Here is an 18,016-nt window from a genome sequence, read left to right on the forward strand (position 1 = left end):
TTTAAATTTCCTTTCTGCTTCTTTAATCACATTAAGAGGAGAGGTATCATTATTATACACAATAACAGCTATGCACGAATTGTACCATTGAGCGATAAAGTGTGTTGGACATGTCTGAGTATCTGAAATGTGAACTTCCCAATTTGACATTAATCTCCACTCTAATAGCAGTTTGACCTACTGCAGATATGAGGGCAGGATTGAGATGTAAATCAACTCTATTATTTCGAGCCAAAATGGCTTTTGAGGGAGCATTAACTAAAAAACCGCAGAACCGTAACTGGTTTGGCATTTAGAACAAATACTTTTATGCCTACCTGGCAGGCCAAACCAGTCCTTTCTTTCATTATCCCGTCTGTTAGGCTCTGTTAGGCATCACCACAGTGACTGGTAGAAATCCGGGAGAGCTTTGCAACATCCTGTTAGCTTTCTCACTGCAGACGCTGAACTTAGCCACTGTGAACAGTATATGTAATGGATCAGTGCTCACCAATTAGCTAAGCTCTGCGCCTCGAGCAAGTGACGAGAAAAAGCAGTTGATCATAGTATGATTCATAAAAACCTTAAGAAGTGAGCTCTAGCTGACCATCAAAAGTGAAGGTGGCTTGCTAGACTAGCTTGCTAGCATGCAAGAGAAAAGGAGTTTTCGTTTATACCTGCGAAAGTGTGAGATTTCAAAAGACATGATTGCAAATACAATGACATAACACCTTTTCATTTAGAGGCACCGCCACAACATGCAAAAACTTGCGCAGCATCAAATGAGCTAATGTCAGCAATTTGTCTAAGTTATGTTGGAGTTGTGTATATATATATATATATATATATATATATATATATATATATATATATATATATATATATATATATACACACACGGCAACATGACTCCAACATGACTTCTACAGCTAGAAGATAAATTGATCTCAGCTGTAAAGGTCACCGGCGGGTTTTTACGGCAGATGCTGAGCACTACGTGAGCCGTGCAGGAGTGGAAATCCCTGGCAATGTGATTTTTTTACTTCTGTTTGTCTACCAAATCACGGTGCCAGGAACCCTCTCCATCACAGCATGGCCGCCATCACAGTGCTTCCACCAGCTGCACACCACACGCTCCTCAGAGCCTCAAATTGCCCTGTGGGGAGAGAAAGAAGAGTTTAAATATCCACTGAATCCAAAACTTGTATGGCCAAGAGAAGATTGGATTCATGGGCTTATAGGTTTAATATTGTTAACAAATGAAAAACTATAACCACACAAAGGAATTAAACACACTGGGTCATGCTGTTACAGGAAAATGATCAACAACAGGATGGTGTGATGAAGTGGAGTTACTGGTAACACCCCAGAGTTGGTTATTTTCCTATAACAGCATGTCCTGAAATGATTTATTCCTCTTATACCACAGCTATTTCCCACTGATGACATTTTACATTAAATTACAAAATGCCATCATCATTTTTATCTATTTATAGTTTCATTTAATGCTGTGTATACATTTAACTGATGTCCATATAATGAGTTAGTTCCTGTTCTTACTTACATTAGCGCAGCTATACATTTACAGCCCTTTATCAGCCTCCACCTTTTTTTAAGTTAATAAGACATAAAAACGCAGCTTGTCATGGTACCGAGAAGCCGCAAAAAGTGCAAACTCATCTGTCCTGAAGATGTCGGAAAACTTAACGTCACCGCTTTACCTCTGACAGTTACAAAACACTGACACTGGAGACTCCTTCCATAAATGTTTAATAAATATCTCCTTACAGAAAACTTCACCATATCTATGGTTTTACAGTGTGATCCATTTACATTCACTGTACAACTCCATGTGAATATCATTTCTATAGCAACGTACTAGAGCAAGAAAATTTACTGCTGCATGATAGTAGGCAGTTAAATAAGAGCTCATTTTGATCTATTTTAATAAACCAGCACATTGCTTATGCACATGACATAACATAACAATATTATACAACAGTTAGATCTGGTCCCTTAATTTGATTGGGCAAGCAGCATTCCAAGAGTGCTGATATTTAGTATAACTGTTTCTATCACTTGTCTGTGTTCACTACATAAAATTCCAATTCTAGCAATTGTCTGTTGCACTGAAACTGTTATTACACTTACTACGGACTGCCAGTCTGTCTGTGTGTTGGCATGGCAACATGCAATGCTATATCCAGATGTATTTCCATTCATGGAGCAAAATAAACAAAATATTTGGCCATATTGTGTCTGAAATGTCAGTTACTCGATATGAATTTCTTGTTTATAGAACTGATCTATGAAATCAATATCACAGTCACAATCTCGCTGTTGTACTGAATATAAGCACAGCAGAATACAGCACTCCTGCTTGTTTGATATTGCTTAAATAAGCTTTATTTAAATACCAATTTGAGTAAAAAAATGCTAAGATGAAATGAAATATCCAGGAATACCCAAATATGTATAATTTAAGCTTCCTCTTTAAAGACTAGGCACAGCAACAGCACTGTAACTTCCAATCTGCCCTCTCAACTAAAATGATTAACATTAAAAAAACGTAAAGAAAATATATAAAAATCAAATGGATACATTTGAATATTTCTAAATAAAACTGATAGAAACGACCAATAAACTTCTATGACAGTTTAGCTTCTCCCATCATTATCTTAACTAATCTTGACTATCTTAACTAAAAATCCATAAATCATCTCAGAAAAATGACAGACATGAACTTTGACGGACCTAAAGCTGGAATGCAATTATGCGTGCCTCAATATGAATTTTCATACTTTCTTAACACATATGAAGTGGATGTAAAAAAAAAAAAAAAAAAAGGGTGGGGATTAAACAGTAGATGTACAACATGTAGACACTAAGGCTGAGTGATATGGCAAAATATCATGTCACTATTCTCAAAGATGTACAATATCTCAGTATATACAGTAGAGCGGTATATACAGTATATTAATAAGATAATTTTTAATAAACCTATATGAATATTTTATACATATACATATTTTAATAATATGTTTAATTTTTTTTTATGAAAAAAACTAATTAAAAATATATCTAAAGCATATCACAATATCTCAGATAAGTGTATTATGGCATAATTGATCATGAAATCGACATTATATTTTCATATCACTCAGCTTTAGCAGACACACATGTTTTTTCGTCCTGTTTGAAAAAGACTCCGACAGTTTGCGGTGTGAACAGGTACCAAACAAATATGTTCCCGGATTTTTATTATAGATCCTGATGATGCTAAACGTTTCTCCACCATTCCTACTCCTCTGAAGTTTAAATTTATCAATAATGCAAATGTGTCATTTTCGTTCCCCAGCCATTCCATCACTACACATTACATGCGTATCTGAATGATTAGACAGATGTAAGAAGATAGAAAAGGAATACGCAACATTTCAAAACCAGTGACGAGTGAATAATGTTCTGTGTTATTATTACCATCCTCCACTGGAACATTCCTGCACCACCCTCACACTGGTCTCCATAATGGCTCGATTATGACGTGCCGTCTGCTGAACTGTCTGATTCTCTCTGATAACTCCCCAAGAGCATGACTTATTACTACACCTTTTCCATCTCTTAGGTTTCCATACACACCACACACTGTACATATCCTGTCATGTGAAAAGCGTAGACCGCTTCTTCACAAGTGCATTATCAAATTATTATAAAGTTATACAAATTATAGTTCAGATTTTTTAAAAATAATGAATTATTATACTTATATTATGACACTGTAAGAGTAGTAATTTATAAATATGTTTTTATTTTAAAAAACATTTTGAGAAATAGGCAGACAAATCCAAATCGTGAAACACAGGCATGGTCAAAAACAGGCAAAAGGTCAGGCGATCGGCAAACGGGCATAAACTAGACTAAACAAGAATCAAACGGCGAGGTCGAAAACAAGTTTATAATCATCTTTAATTTTGATGGGGGGCGGGGGTGTAAATTTAAAAAATGTTCCTCAGTCGTGCCCCTGCAGGCCGGCATTTTTTTCACATTATACTACAATTTAAGAGACCATAAAATACTGACAGAAATAGCAAGATACCATAGACAATAGAAGCTAAATAATTTCTAATACAATAAATACATCAATACAAATCCTAAATACAGTCTGACAGCATCTAATAGGCATCGAATGAATATTTATACTGTTCATGATTATAGAAGATTTAAAGCTAGTTTGCGAGTGGAGGAATGCATCAAAGTTAGCCACTATGCATTCATTATCCCTTACTGTGTTAAAAAACGCATTCTGGTTCAAATAAACAAATAAAATGAAGAGTGGGTAAGTGAGTAAGGGGAAGATCAGAGCACTGGGCGAATAAACAGCGAATTCTCTGAGGAGCTGAGCTCCACTGGACCATCATGAAGTAAAAGGTCACAAGAGACGAGCTGGGGATGGATGAGAAAATACTCCAGTCTCATGGCTTAACATATGAGATCAGCGTAGGCAAAGTGATCTGTGTTCGAAATGTCAGCTCTCACTCCTACACATGTCCCTACAGCACAGCATTAAAATGTTACAGCCTCTGTCCTGAGTGGCGGTCAGAGTGAGCTGGAAGGGGTGTGGGTTCCTCCTGCTGAGATGATGCTTGGCTAAAGGACGAGCTTCAAGTGATGTATGAACGATACATTCAAAGCAGTTTAATATGACAAGTTCATATTAAACATTCAAAGCAGTTTACAATTTAATATGACAAGTTTTAGATCTTTCCTGGCACAATACACAGTCTTAACAGCACATCCTGCAGAGTTTTATTCCTCTTATACCCCAGCAATTCAATCTTGGATTAATTAAAGAACATGCTATATGTTTCAACCTTTAATAGTTACATGTACTGCTGTGAAAACAAGTTAGTTCCTGTTCTCCCTCATGTTATATCTGCTATAAACAATCTTTCCCTCACCAGTGTCTTTTTTCACTCTTATGAAGTTAATAAAACAAAATAGCTGCAAATCCCAGGTTTATATATAATCGATGTCTAATTAATGGGCTTGTTTTAATATGTTATCTTTTCTATAGTAACAGCTCAATCACAAGGTCTTGTAGAGCAGATGCTCCACAGAAACGGATAAAAAAAATGTGTGTAATTGTAATACAACCTCATAGTCCCTTCATGTTCACTGTCAAAATGTCCACAAGCAGTGTCTGACACGTTTCTTTGGAAGACGTGATCAAATCAGACAATATACTGAATGAATGAAACTAGATAAGAGAATGTAAAGAACACTTGGCGCCTTGTCTGAGTGTGTAAAAGCTGTAAATGGATTGCTCATGACCACCATGTTCTCTTTCTGTGCATGTGTGAGCTTGAATTAACAGCACACAGCAAAGCTTTGGTGTCGACTTGTTTACTGCCTGGTCATAAAAGTAAAACTGTGCCGGTCTGGCCTGTTAAAGAGTACTTCTTAATGTGTGCTGCTTGTGTGTGTTAGATTATAATTTACCTGTGAATTACACTGTTTTTGAGATTCTACACTGTTCAATATTAGCTACATTCTAAGCAAACACAACCCGTCTTTATTAAAACATTAGAAGCAAACAAGACTCAGCAAGTTAGACTTGTTCAGTCAGTGTGTGGGAATGATGTTCTGTTTGTTAAATCGATTAATCACAGATTACGGACACGGTGCTAACATGAATGTTATCTAGCATGCTCACAGCAGACTTGAATGCATGAGAAATCTTTATTAAGATGTTAAAATTGGATGGATTTATAAAATATCTTACTACTACTATTAATAATGCCTCATCAGTGCTTATTCTGTACATCAAAGCTAGCTTGCAAGCCCTCCTGCTAGTCCATCCTGCTTACTTGATAAATAAAACCTATAGCTTCTTCACACTGAGCAAATTTATTTTTGAATGACATTAGCTCAAATACATAGAGCATTTTATAACAGAATTAACTAGCCAAGTAACTGTTTATCCCCAAACAACGCTGACTAGCTAACACTGCTAGTCATTTTAGATGCGATCGCGATCGCTGAGTCATGCTGCCGTTATGTGCTATCAGATTTAAAGTTAATATCATTTCCTAATGTAAAAAGTCTTTCAAATCACAATTTCAAATAGGGGCTTCAACAACAATTCTAAACAACTTTATAGTGGCCTCTTTCGTCATGGCTGAGTAAGATGGTTTCAGTGGCCAAAGGTTTATTTTCAACTTTATTTTTCTGAATGCAGATTACTTTAACTCCCTTTATTACTTTTAATCTTTTAATCTGATGATTGTTTTCCCCCAATGCCCCCTGCATTGTGCCCCAAGTACCCGGGGATAGGCTCCAGGCTCACTGGGACCCTGTGTAGGATATGTGGTATAGAAAATGGATGGATGGATGAATTGTTTTCCCCAAAGGAAAATGTTGGGAAGATATTAAAATAGATCAGGGTATCTAACTAGCTAATTGGATGCAGCTGTGCAAGGTAGATTCAGTATTAATCCATGAATCTAGGGATAATTTACCAAAACAAAATAAATGTACACAATTGTTGCCCTTACTGAAAACGTAGCTGACAGAATATCCATTTTCATATAAAAACTACATCAATTGCTTAATGTAATACATAACATTGAATAAAGGTCATTGGGCCAGACACCTTTGACAACTGAAATCATCTTTTTTCCCCTGTAGATCCCACATCCTAAAGTGTAAAGGAGGAATTGTGCCTGAAAGCTGAATGTTATGTGGGTAATATATTTACAGTTTTAACTTAAAGGAGAATGGCACCATGAAACATTATATATTTCATCTTCAGTAAGTGATTTATCTTGGTCAGGGTTGTGGTGGATCCGCAGCTTATCCAATGAAACACTGGGCACAAGGTGAGAGAATTGAATCAGACGGGGCACCAGTCCATCGGGCACCATGCACACACATTCACACCTAGTGGTAATTTAGTCTACTTACAGTACCTACCTACCTACCTAAATGTTTTTGGGAGATGGGAGGAAACCAGAGAACACAGTGGAAACCCACATGAACATGGGGAGAATATGCGAAAACACCCACAGACAGTAACCCAAACTCAGTATCGAACTGGGGATTCAGTAGCTGTGAAGCAGAAAAGATTCCTGTTGTGCCACTGTACCGTGTGTATTTAGGTAGAATATTTGTATAAGTGAGATAAGATAAAGTGGTTAATGAAGATGAATGAATGATGTCCTTGATAGTGATGTTAGCCTAGAAACTAGAAAAGCAAACATCAGTAAGCTTGGCTTACCCAGCTAATGTTTGAGGTAGGAAGGAATTTGGTAGATTATTGTTATTTTTCCCCCCAAACATAGATATGAGATATGAGCGGATATGAGATGAGTGGATATATGATCAGGGATTAAAGGGAACTCTCTCCTGCCTATTGAGTAATATAACACCACATCTTCATCCACCATTTTTTTCCTATATACACTGTACAATTTGAAAGACATCAAGACAACTGCTTCAGGGTAACAATTACACATCAATCATTTTTTTTATCCACAAAAAAAACCCAATTAAAATCTATCCTTATAGCTGAGAGAGAGAGAGAGAGAGAGAGAGAGAGAGAGAGAGAGAGAGAGAGAGAGAGATTAGCTTACCGTAGAGTTGATATTAAAATATTTGGCGACCAAACAGCAGCGCGCGCGCTCAGAACCAACTCCGCGCGCTTCCTGATAAACGATAACGTGAACAACGATTAGATTCTCAAGACATTCTGTTTCTTTTTCATGTATTATTTTTTAATGATTCCGTCAACGAAAACAACAACAAAAAAAGCAGCAGCGTGAAGTCAGCGTGTCGTAAAAGTTTGAAGGTGAAGTTCACGCGCAGCAAACAAGCAAAACACGCGGCCACCGCTACCCTACTGCACGCGCGAGAGAGTGAGTGCGTGTGAGAGAGAGAGCTCCGACTGATTCATAAACGGATTTCAGGTCTATTGGGACTCTCTCTCTCTCTCTCTCTCTCTCTCTCTCTCTCTCTCTCTCTCTCATTATGGGTGTGGTGCTTTTCTTCACATGCTGTTATAGCATGGTAATATAACATGACTAATTTAAAACACAATATGTACAATACCATGCATGTGCATCTTGCTCCATATGCATCCTCCTACTCACTACAATCACATTAACCCGAGAAAAACAGCAGTCTCTCTCTCTCTCTCTCTCTCTCTCTCTCTCTCTCTCTCTCTCTCCCCATCAGTAGGCCAACAAACTATTTACACTATTTCTGTATTCTCACTGTTTTAAGGAAACATCACAGAAATGGTGTCTGAAGCATGCCTTTTTAGGTTTGTTAAATGAAACTATCCATCAATAAAAATTCATAGCTGCCAGTGTAGCATAACTCAAGCTGCATGCTAAATGCTAAATCAACACACAGTTGCTTCATTTGGTTAAGTAACGCTTTTGGTGTAAGATGCTATGCTTTTGGTGCAAAATGGGCTTTACACCCATGAAATCTGTGAGCTCAAACATTTGGTAGCACTTATTTATGTGATCTACGGTGGATGTAACAATGGAGATGAGATGCATGCTTTCAACTACATGTCCTAATCTTTGATACGTTGCAGTGCAATGCACAAGCCCAGCCCTCTCATTAGACGCGATGAGAGTAAGAATTTTGGTCCCTTAAAATGGGGTCAGTGGTTAAAATGTTTCAGAAACCCTGACCTCTTTATACTAACATGAGGATAATTGTGATGTAGATTATAGTGCACTTTTGGATAAGGGTGTCTACTAGTGCCTTAGTCTAACATCAAGTATGCTGGGCCAGTGTGTTGCATAAATATTCACCCCCTTGAACTGTTCCACATTTTATAGTGTTACAGTCTAAAACCTAAATGGTCTTAACTGGTATTTTATGTCAGGAATCTACACAAAACAGCCCATAATGTTATAATATGTAATATTATATATAAATAATGTTATTTATATAATACATAAATTTATTATATATATGTGATATTTATATAATATATAAATAACAACTTAAAACAAAGGCAACCTGAGTAAACAACACAATACAGTTTTGTTTTGTTAGCAGAAATACCTGCAACCAGTCTTTCACAGCACTGTGGTGAAATTTTGGCGCACTCTTCCTTGCAGAACTGCTTTAGTTCAGTCACATTGGAGGGTTTTTGAGTATGAACTGCCCATTTAAGGTCCTGCCACAACATGTCAATTGGTTCAAGTTAGGACTTTGACTAGGCCACTCAAAAACTTCAATTGAGCTTTTTTGAGTCATTCAGAAGTGGACATACTCCTATGCTTTGGATCATTGTCTTGCTGCATAATTCACTTGTGCTTGAGACCATACATTCTCCTTTTGAATTTTCTGGTAGATTGAGAGGCCTGTAGTTACTTTGATGTTGTCCTTGGCTCTTTTGTGACTTGCTGGATGAGTAGTTGCTGTGCTCTTGGTGGAATTGTAGAAGGTTGGCCACATCTGGGAAGGTTCACTACTGTGCCGAGTTTTTCTATTTGGAGATAATGGCACTCACTGTGGTTCTTTGGAGTCCCAGAGCCTTTGAAATAGCTTTGTAACCCTTCCCAGACTGAAGTATTTCAATCACCTTCTTCCTCATCATTCCTGGAACTTCTTTCAATTTTGGCATAGTGTGTTATTGGGTAAGACCTTTCAACCAACGTCATGCTGTTGAAAAAGTTCTATTTAAGTGTTGATTTGATTGAACAGGGTTTGCAATAATCAGGCCTGGTTGTGTCTAGTCCAGCTGAACCCTATTATGAGTGCAGTTTCATAGATTTAGGGGATTAGTAACCGGGGGGGCAATACATTTTCACACAGACTTGGTTGGTATTGGATAACCTTTTTGCTTCAATAAATAACATTATAATTGAAAACTGTATTTTGTGTTTATTCAGGTTGCCTTTGTTTTTTCTTAGATTTTGTTTTAAGTTATAAACAAAAACAGAAGAAACTTTTTCACAGCACTGTATTGTCAGTAGCAGGGTTTATGGCTGTGAGTTTATTGCTCTATTTTGTCTCCTAGCAGAATCAGAGATTAGCTCTTTATTTATTTATTTATTTATTTATTAAAAAAATATATCAATTCAATCACGGTCCACAAGGTCATTTTTCATTTAGTACTAATTCTAAATACATTTGGTGGGCCAGATCAGAAAGTTTATATAAAAACTGCTAAAGAAAGAAGTAAACTTTAGACATCAAATAAACTACAGTCTGGGAAATGGTGATAACATGTAAGCTGTACAATGTTTCCTTTTATGTAAAGGCAGAAAAAAATATGTAAAACTGAGCACATACTACATTAGCAATTGCAAATCAGTACATTTGACTAAGTCTGGATTTTGCTATCTTTGCTGAAAGTTGACAGTGAAGATGTGTCTCCTCCCTATAGTTATTAATCCCTAATTATTTAATAATAATATCAACTGAACTGTAAAGTTCAGAGAATTTAACCAGAGTGTTTTTTTTTTTTTTAATGAATGGGATCTTGTCTGTTCCTCAGCAGAAATGTGAAGATGTTTTATGAATTCTCTTAGTGTTCTTGTTTCCCTAGTGCAAGTTGCTGATCATTTTTCCATCCCAGGTGCCAGTCTCTTTCAGTATGGACTGTGGTTGTTGGGATGCCATGTCTGTTGCTCGGAAAAATGCCTACCATCCAAACACACACTCATAACTATGTGCGCGCGCACACACACACACACACACACACACACACACACACGCACACACACACCATGCTGTGCCCACTGGAGGCCTGTGTGCTATGTGGCCGATACCCAGGCTTGCTGCCCACGCCTAGCGCCAATCAGACTCACTCTGTTCACAGACCCAGCTTAGCAGCCCAAAAAGGTCTGTTTTTCCTCTAATTTAACAGGATAACAGACTGTGTCATGATTCAGAGACAGGATCTGATGTAAGTGAAAATATTTTTGATGAGTTATGGTTTGGCCCTTATGGATATCACTGCCCTTTTGTACAGAAGGAAATACTGGAGGAAAATAACAAAGCAACAAAAATAATACAGTCCAAATGTTTTTGTGTCTCATTACATTAAAGTCTTTTAAATGCCTGGAGTTTGAACCCTCATGTATTTGCTAAAGGCTTACTGTAATATATTTGACTGGTTCCTTTTAAAAAAGAAGACTTTAACATGTTGGAAAACTTACTGACTGTTACAAAGTACTGACACTGAAGACTCCTTCAATAAATGTTGAATAAACATCTCTTTACAGAAAACCATGATTACAAAAAGTACAAGTCCCAGTGAATGAGCCATTGCTAAAGAAATGATAATATATTAGAACAAGAGCATTAATATATATATATATATATATATATATATATATATATATATATATATATATATATAATAAAAACTATTAACATGTAATTTACAGTTGAACTGCTGTCAGAGCTGCTGTTATAGAAAATTTATTAAGACCTTCTGAGAAATCCAAATTGAGATTTCAACAGCACTGTGGTAAAATGGAATTTAATATTGGAAGGTATAGTGAAATATTCATAAACATTCTGTATTTTCACATCTTGAGCACTTGGCTCAGATCGCAGATGGAGTTCCACATCTGGCTGCCACTCTTCCTCACTACATCAAAGACTGAATGACACAGAGCACACAGACAGCGTGTTAACACCACTCATTCCAAATGAACAAAGTCCAAGAACAAATCAGCCCGGATCACTCCAGGGTTCAAAACCTCCAGATAACCCCAGATGAATCCGGATGAAACAGATCAGCCCAAATCAGCTCTGATCACTGCAGGCTTTAAAAAGCTCTGAGCATTCTAAATCACACCAGGAATCCCAGAACACTTCAGATCATCCCCAAGCTTTCTAATCCACAGCAGCTCAGATCACCCACCTCAAATCTCTCCATGTCCGCCTAATCAGTAGACACTCAGATCACTCTTGATTACCTCAAATCAAACATAAGGTCACCCCACAGATCCCAAGCCTGCAACACTTCAAAGTAGTCTCAAACCTGTGAAACGTTAGATCACAAAAACTGATCAGAGTTTATGGAATTGTAGAACACCCTAAAGCAGGGGTCGTCAACTGGGGGACTGCGGTCCAGATGCAGACCCAGAATTGTGTTTCACAGAGCACTTTAAAAATATTGTAGCCTCCATTGTACTTTATCCAATCACATGCATTTATGTAAATTATTTAGCTGAAGGCAGCTCATCAGATCAGGGAAAGCTAGAGAGGTCCAGGGTTGCCAGGGTCATGGTTTATTCACCAAATTGGGTTGGCTTTGGAACAATGTTTCAGCTGGAAAAAGATTTTGTTTTAAAGCACATAAATGAAATTAAATCTAATCATTTGCTGCAAGCACAGGCTATGGAAGACAAAAGTAAAGTGAAATGCAGACAGCATCTACGGAGTAGATCCACTTCTGGATATACTGCAGAGCTTGAAAAGCTGCAAAGCGTGATGGAAATCAGGATTATGGGGTGGATAACTGCTATATCAGATGTTGATAAAAAGGTGCATTTCAGATACTGTGATGCACACTATGGTGACAAAATCTCTCTAGCAATGACTGAAAAAAAAGAAGAAACATGTTTCCCTTTCCTATTAGCTGAACTTTCTGGGCTTTTTGAGATTTAGTTGGAAATTTAGAAGGAAATTTTTACTGAGACCTGGCAACGTTGGAGAGTTTTTAATGAAGTTTTTTAATGAAAAACAGAATATTTAAAGACAAATAGACAGAGATGTCTGCTACAAGTTGAAAACAGATGTATCAGAGTAGAGGTATGGCTCGGGACAAAAAGTCTCAGGAGTGGGTGGTTTTTACTTTAATACAGGCAGCCAGATATGAGGTTTGTGGGACAAGGAAACCACATATTATCCCAGTCTCTGAAACCCCAGATCACTCAAAATGATTCTAAATCACCCTAGCTCACGGAGATCCAGGCTGTAGATGCTCAGGAACTCCCTGATGTGAGCTGTGTTAGTGCACCTTGTTGCTTTTGGCTGGTGAGTCTGATTGCTCTCTCTTGAGTTTGAGTTCACCTCCAGCCTGCCAGCACATCGGTGGGGCTTGACGTAAGGCAATTCATCACCACTTTCTGAGACACCACGTTATTGGCTCAGGTCATTTATCATGGGCAGCACCAGAGGGTAAAGCTGGGGACAAATAGAACATACCATATGCAGAAATATGTATATAAACATATATATCTGACTGAATGATTCTCAGAAGAATGTAGAGAAAACACTGTTTTCCCTGAAAACAGGAATTAAGGAATCAGTGTTGTGCGGTTACAGCAAAATAATAAATGGCATAGTGGTGTGATGAACAGAGTTACTGTTACCACACCGTAGCTGATTATTTTCCTATAAATAGCAGATAAGTATTTTAATCCTCTTATATCACAGCAATTGGTCAGTGATTATTATTTGAATGCCATGTTGTTGTTGTTTTTTTTAAATACATTTATAGTTATGTTTAATGTTGTTTAAGTCTACAAAACAAGTTAGTTCCTGTTCGCACTTATGTTCTTATCCAAATCAGAATCCAGAAATCAACAGTGATGCACAATGAAACAAACATTGGTACCACAAGCATGCATGGAAACAAGGAGTTGAGTCAATGCGGTCTGCTTCTCCATCGGTGGCTGTATGTTTGTGTCATTTCCTGTTTACACAGATTTCAGTTTAACAGGTTTAAGTCTGGATCCCTATTGCTGGAATCATCCCTGCATAAATACTTCCTCCATTTGTCAGACCTACAGTACATCGGGCCCAGTCTAAGGAGATAAGCCTGATGTTGCTGTAGGGCCAATAAGGAGAGAGTGTCTCAGTAGTGTACAAAATAAATCTCTGGATTCACTGACTTAGGGTTAATAGCTCAGAGTGGATGTCTCTCACTGTGTTGAAACACTGCATTGTCGAGCTACACATAATACTCCTGAGATGACAGTAATCCTGACCCTTTCTGCTCTCCGGACCTGCCTGATCCATCCTGATACCCTACTTCTGCTGCTGAGGACGGCCCCAAGCGGTGCAGCCTGGAGATTGCTGAGGATGGCGCCATTTGAAGTACCCTGAGAATGGTTTTGTACCTCAATTTCACATGGACTATTTTGCTGTGGTTACTGGGATATGATTGCCACTATGGCCTTAGGACTGCAATTACCACATACAGTTTTGCACTCAAGTCTCCTTTAGTGAACAGTGGACTAGTTCAACAAACCAGACTTCACATAAAAGCCATAATGAACTTCGCTTTACTCTCAAACTATCCAGTGTTACCCAGATGAGGACGGGTTCCCTTCTGAGTCTGGTTCCTCTCAAGGTTTCTTCCTCATACCATCTTAGGGAGGTTTTCCTCACCACCGTCAGCACCGGCCTGCTCAATAAGGATAAATTAACACATTTAAAATCTGTATCCTGTGTTTGTTTCTGTAAAGCTGCTTTGAGACAATGTCCATTATAAAAAAGCACTATACAAATAAAATTGAATTGAATTGTGTTGAAATGCCTTTCTCATTTTATTTGCAGTAACATTATAGATAAGAATGAAGAAATGTTCTGACCCAGAATTCAAAGTGCAGTGCTTTATCCAAACCAACTTTATACATTTACAGATCATTTTATTAGGGACACACATTCCTACTCATGCATGTTTTTATCTAAAAAAGCAAATTATGTTGCGGCAACACAATGCATAAATCATGCAGATATACTGTAGGTCAAGAGCTTCAGTTAATGTTCACATCTGACATCAGAATTAGGGAAAATGATTTTATGGCATGGCAAGTTCCTGATTTAAATTTTTTTAAGAAATTAAATTGTACTGGTGATACAGAATGATAAGTAAGTGTACATGGGCGTATGAGTTTATTTCTGAGTGCAGCAGAAATAAATGTAGTAAAAAAATTTTTTTAAAAAAGCCATTCGAGTGTTTATTGTGATTCTGCAGACTCAAGGAGAAAAGTGTCACTGCTGAGTATCAACCTCCCTCTTGGTCCACCAAATAACATTTCCATCATGTCCTAACACACTCAACAGGCCTTAATAATGAGCTTATTGCCATGATTCCAAGAATTCTATGAAAGCCATCACAAGCCTGAATGTAAAATAGGACAATTCATTATTTGGGGACAAATCGAACTTGTAAGGCAGGAGTTAAACAGCGACAGTGGAACGGTCTGACCTGATATAAACTCTTTCAAGATACAAGATACAAGACTCAGGCAGATTACACAAGACTCAGGCAGATCTCCAGAGCATGGAAAGCTGCAGCCGATTATCTTCTTCACTGTTCACTGGAGATTTAACAACACAGCAGAGCAAAACCAGACAATGGCGGAAATTAGAGAGTTGTTTTTCATTAAGGAGCATTCACAGACTCGCACTGCACGTTTCTTTGAGAATCACAATGCTCTCATTCAATCACACTTCTATTGCACTACCATCACTTACCAAAGCTTGATGAAAAAGTTAGTGAAAATGACATAAAATTCCACAGACTTACAATTTTTTATTTATTAAAGAACGACACGTCATACGTTTGATCTTTTTATAGTACATTATATGTACTATAAGTATTTTTATACTAAGTATTACTATAAGTCTATACTAGCTAATAAGTATAAACTAAGTTTATACTATAGGCTAAGTATAAAAATACACATTTAATGTTGTGTTATTCCCTCACCAGCATCTTTCTCCCGCTCTAAAATAAATGTATAAAAATAAATGTCGCCTTACAGAAAACTTATATCAGTGATTACACACATTCTAAAAAATCTATTTATGAGGTGCATCCGCCGTACAAGTTCCTGTGAATGAACTGTTACTATAGAAACGATAACATAGTAGAACGTGCACTGTTATAGAAAATTAATCGACACTTTCAAAGCAATCAGAATCCAGACTTCATACACTCTATGGTATAAGCAGTTTTAATAGCTGTCTCCTAATGACTAATGCCTCGCTCTAATCATCTCTAATGTTTTTGATAATAAAAACAGACTTTAAGTTCTTCAACAACACATGATACACTCACCATTCAAGTGACTGTGAGAAGACGGTTGCATACTGTATGATAACTAAAGACTGTCTGAGTTAGCTGCTTAGCATGTTGCTGTTAAGTCAAAAAGGCATGATTATGGTCAAAACATGACAAAACAGTCAGGAATGTCAACATATACCTCAAAAATTTCTACGAAAAGACTTTGTATGGCTAAAATTAAATTGTAATTACACTTAGCATCAACCACCAATGCAAATTCCAACAAGAATACAAAAGTGTGCTTTGTGTAATGAACCACCCTCATATTATTTGAGAACACTAATTTGAAAAAAATTGTACTGATTTCGAAACAACAGGTCTTGGCTGTGGATAATGAGTGTAATGAGCAGGAGCCTAATGCTGACCTTAAGCGGCCCTCGAGGGAGATTCACTTTAACGAGTCAGTCACCCAGAGCATACTTCCTACTCCTGCTGATGTGAATGAGCTCTTTCTTTTCGCCAGTCAGTCACACACTTCGCTGTGGGAGTTTAATTACTTTCAATCCTTTGCCTTTTCACCGAGCTCACTGTCTGCCAAGCCTACGCTGCATATTTCAGACCTGCTGCAATTTGTTTGTGTTTATCGTCATCTGAGTCTCTTGCCCTGTGCTCTCTGTGCGTGCGAACAAGTTTGGGTTTTTATGGCATGATGTTCTGTCAGTCCTTTGACGCACAAAGCTTGGAAGTACACAAATTATCCTGGAAGCAAACACAAAAATTTAAATGTTGATGTATTTGATTTAAACAGTGGTGTATGTTTATTTGTACAGGTTGAAGTTAGTCTTTTTAGTAACACTTACTTTTCCAGCCTTTTGCTGCCCCTGTCCCAACTTTTCTGAGACGTGTTGCAGCCATCAAACTCAAAACTACCTTATTTTTTTCTTAATATGAAACATTTACTCAGTTTAAATATTTGATATGTTTGCTATGTTCCGTTGTGAATAACATGGGTTTGTAAGATTTGCAAATCATTGCGTTCTGTTTTTATTTACATTTATTTACAGAGCATCCCAACTTTTTTGAAATTGGGGTTGTAGATAAAAATTGAAAACAAATCCAATAATAATATCAAATTAACTCCAAGGATGATCTATTCATTAATTTTCTGTACTGCTTATCCTAGACATTGTTTCTGGGAGCCTGGAGCCTATCCCAGGGAACTTGGGGCACAAAGCAGGGGACACCTTGGTTGGGGTGCCAATCCATCGCAGGGCACAATCATACACCCATTCACACACTACGGATAATCTGGAAATGCCTACCAGCCTACAACACATGTTTTTAGTCTGGGAGAGGAAACTGGAGTACCTGGAGGAAACCCCTGAAGCACGGGAAGAACATGCAACCCCCAACCATTGAACTCCCAACCGTGAAGGTGCTAGGTAAACATTCTAACCACTAAGCCATGGTGCCCCCCTCTAAGGAGGATGTTTATGGATAAAAGACAAGCTTTGTGTCTTAACATGTGATATAGAAACTGCATGTGTTTACCCAGAAGCAGATGAATCATTCATTCACTTTCCGCAAACCCTTTTCCGGTCCATTGCCGTGATAAATCCAGAACCTATCCAGGAAACACAGGGCTACTGCTGAAGAACATCTTTGGCAGGCAGCCAATCCATGCACATGCATCACACACACACTATTTCAATTGCTTTTGATGATTTGTTCATTGCAAACAGCTGAAAGTCTGTTCATTTTGACAATAAACCTTTTTCAATAACATTTTATAGTAATAGTTATTGATCTGACGTTTTAAAAATTAATTTCTGAACGATATTTTTGAAAGAATTCCTATGAACAACTTTATGACAACAAAGAAATAAGAAAAAAAAATAGATAAAGTTTTTGTATTTTACCAGCGCAGTTGAATTCTCGACTGGTCAGAAGGTGTTTTCTATAACAGCAGCTCTGACAGTAGAAAAAAGTCTTTGATGAGGCAAAATTGTCTGTAAGGAGACATTTCTTTAACGTCTA

This window comes from Ictalurus punctatus, chromosome 10, assembly GCF_001660625.3.
Source record: "Ictalurus punctatus breed USDA103 chromosome 10, Coco_2.0, whole genome shotgun sequence".
Taxonomy (NCBI): Eukaryota; Metazoa; Chordata; class Actinopteri; order Siluriformes; family Ictaluridae; genus Ictalurus; species Ictalurus punctatus.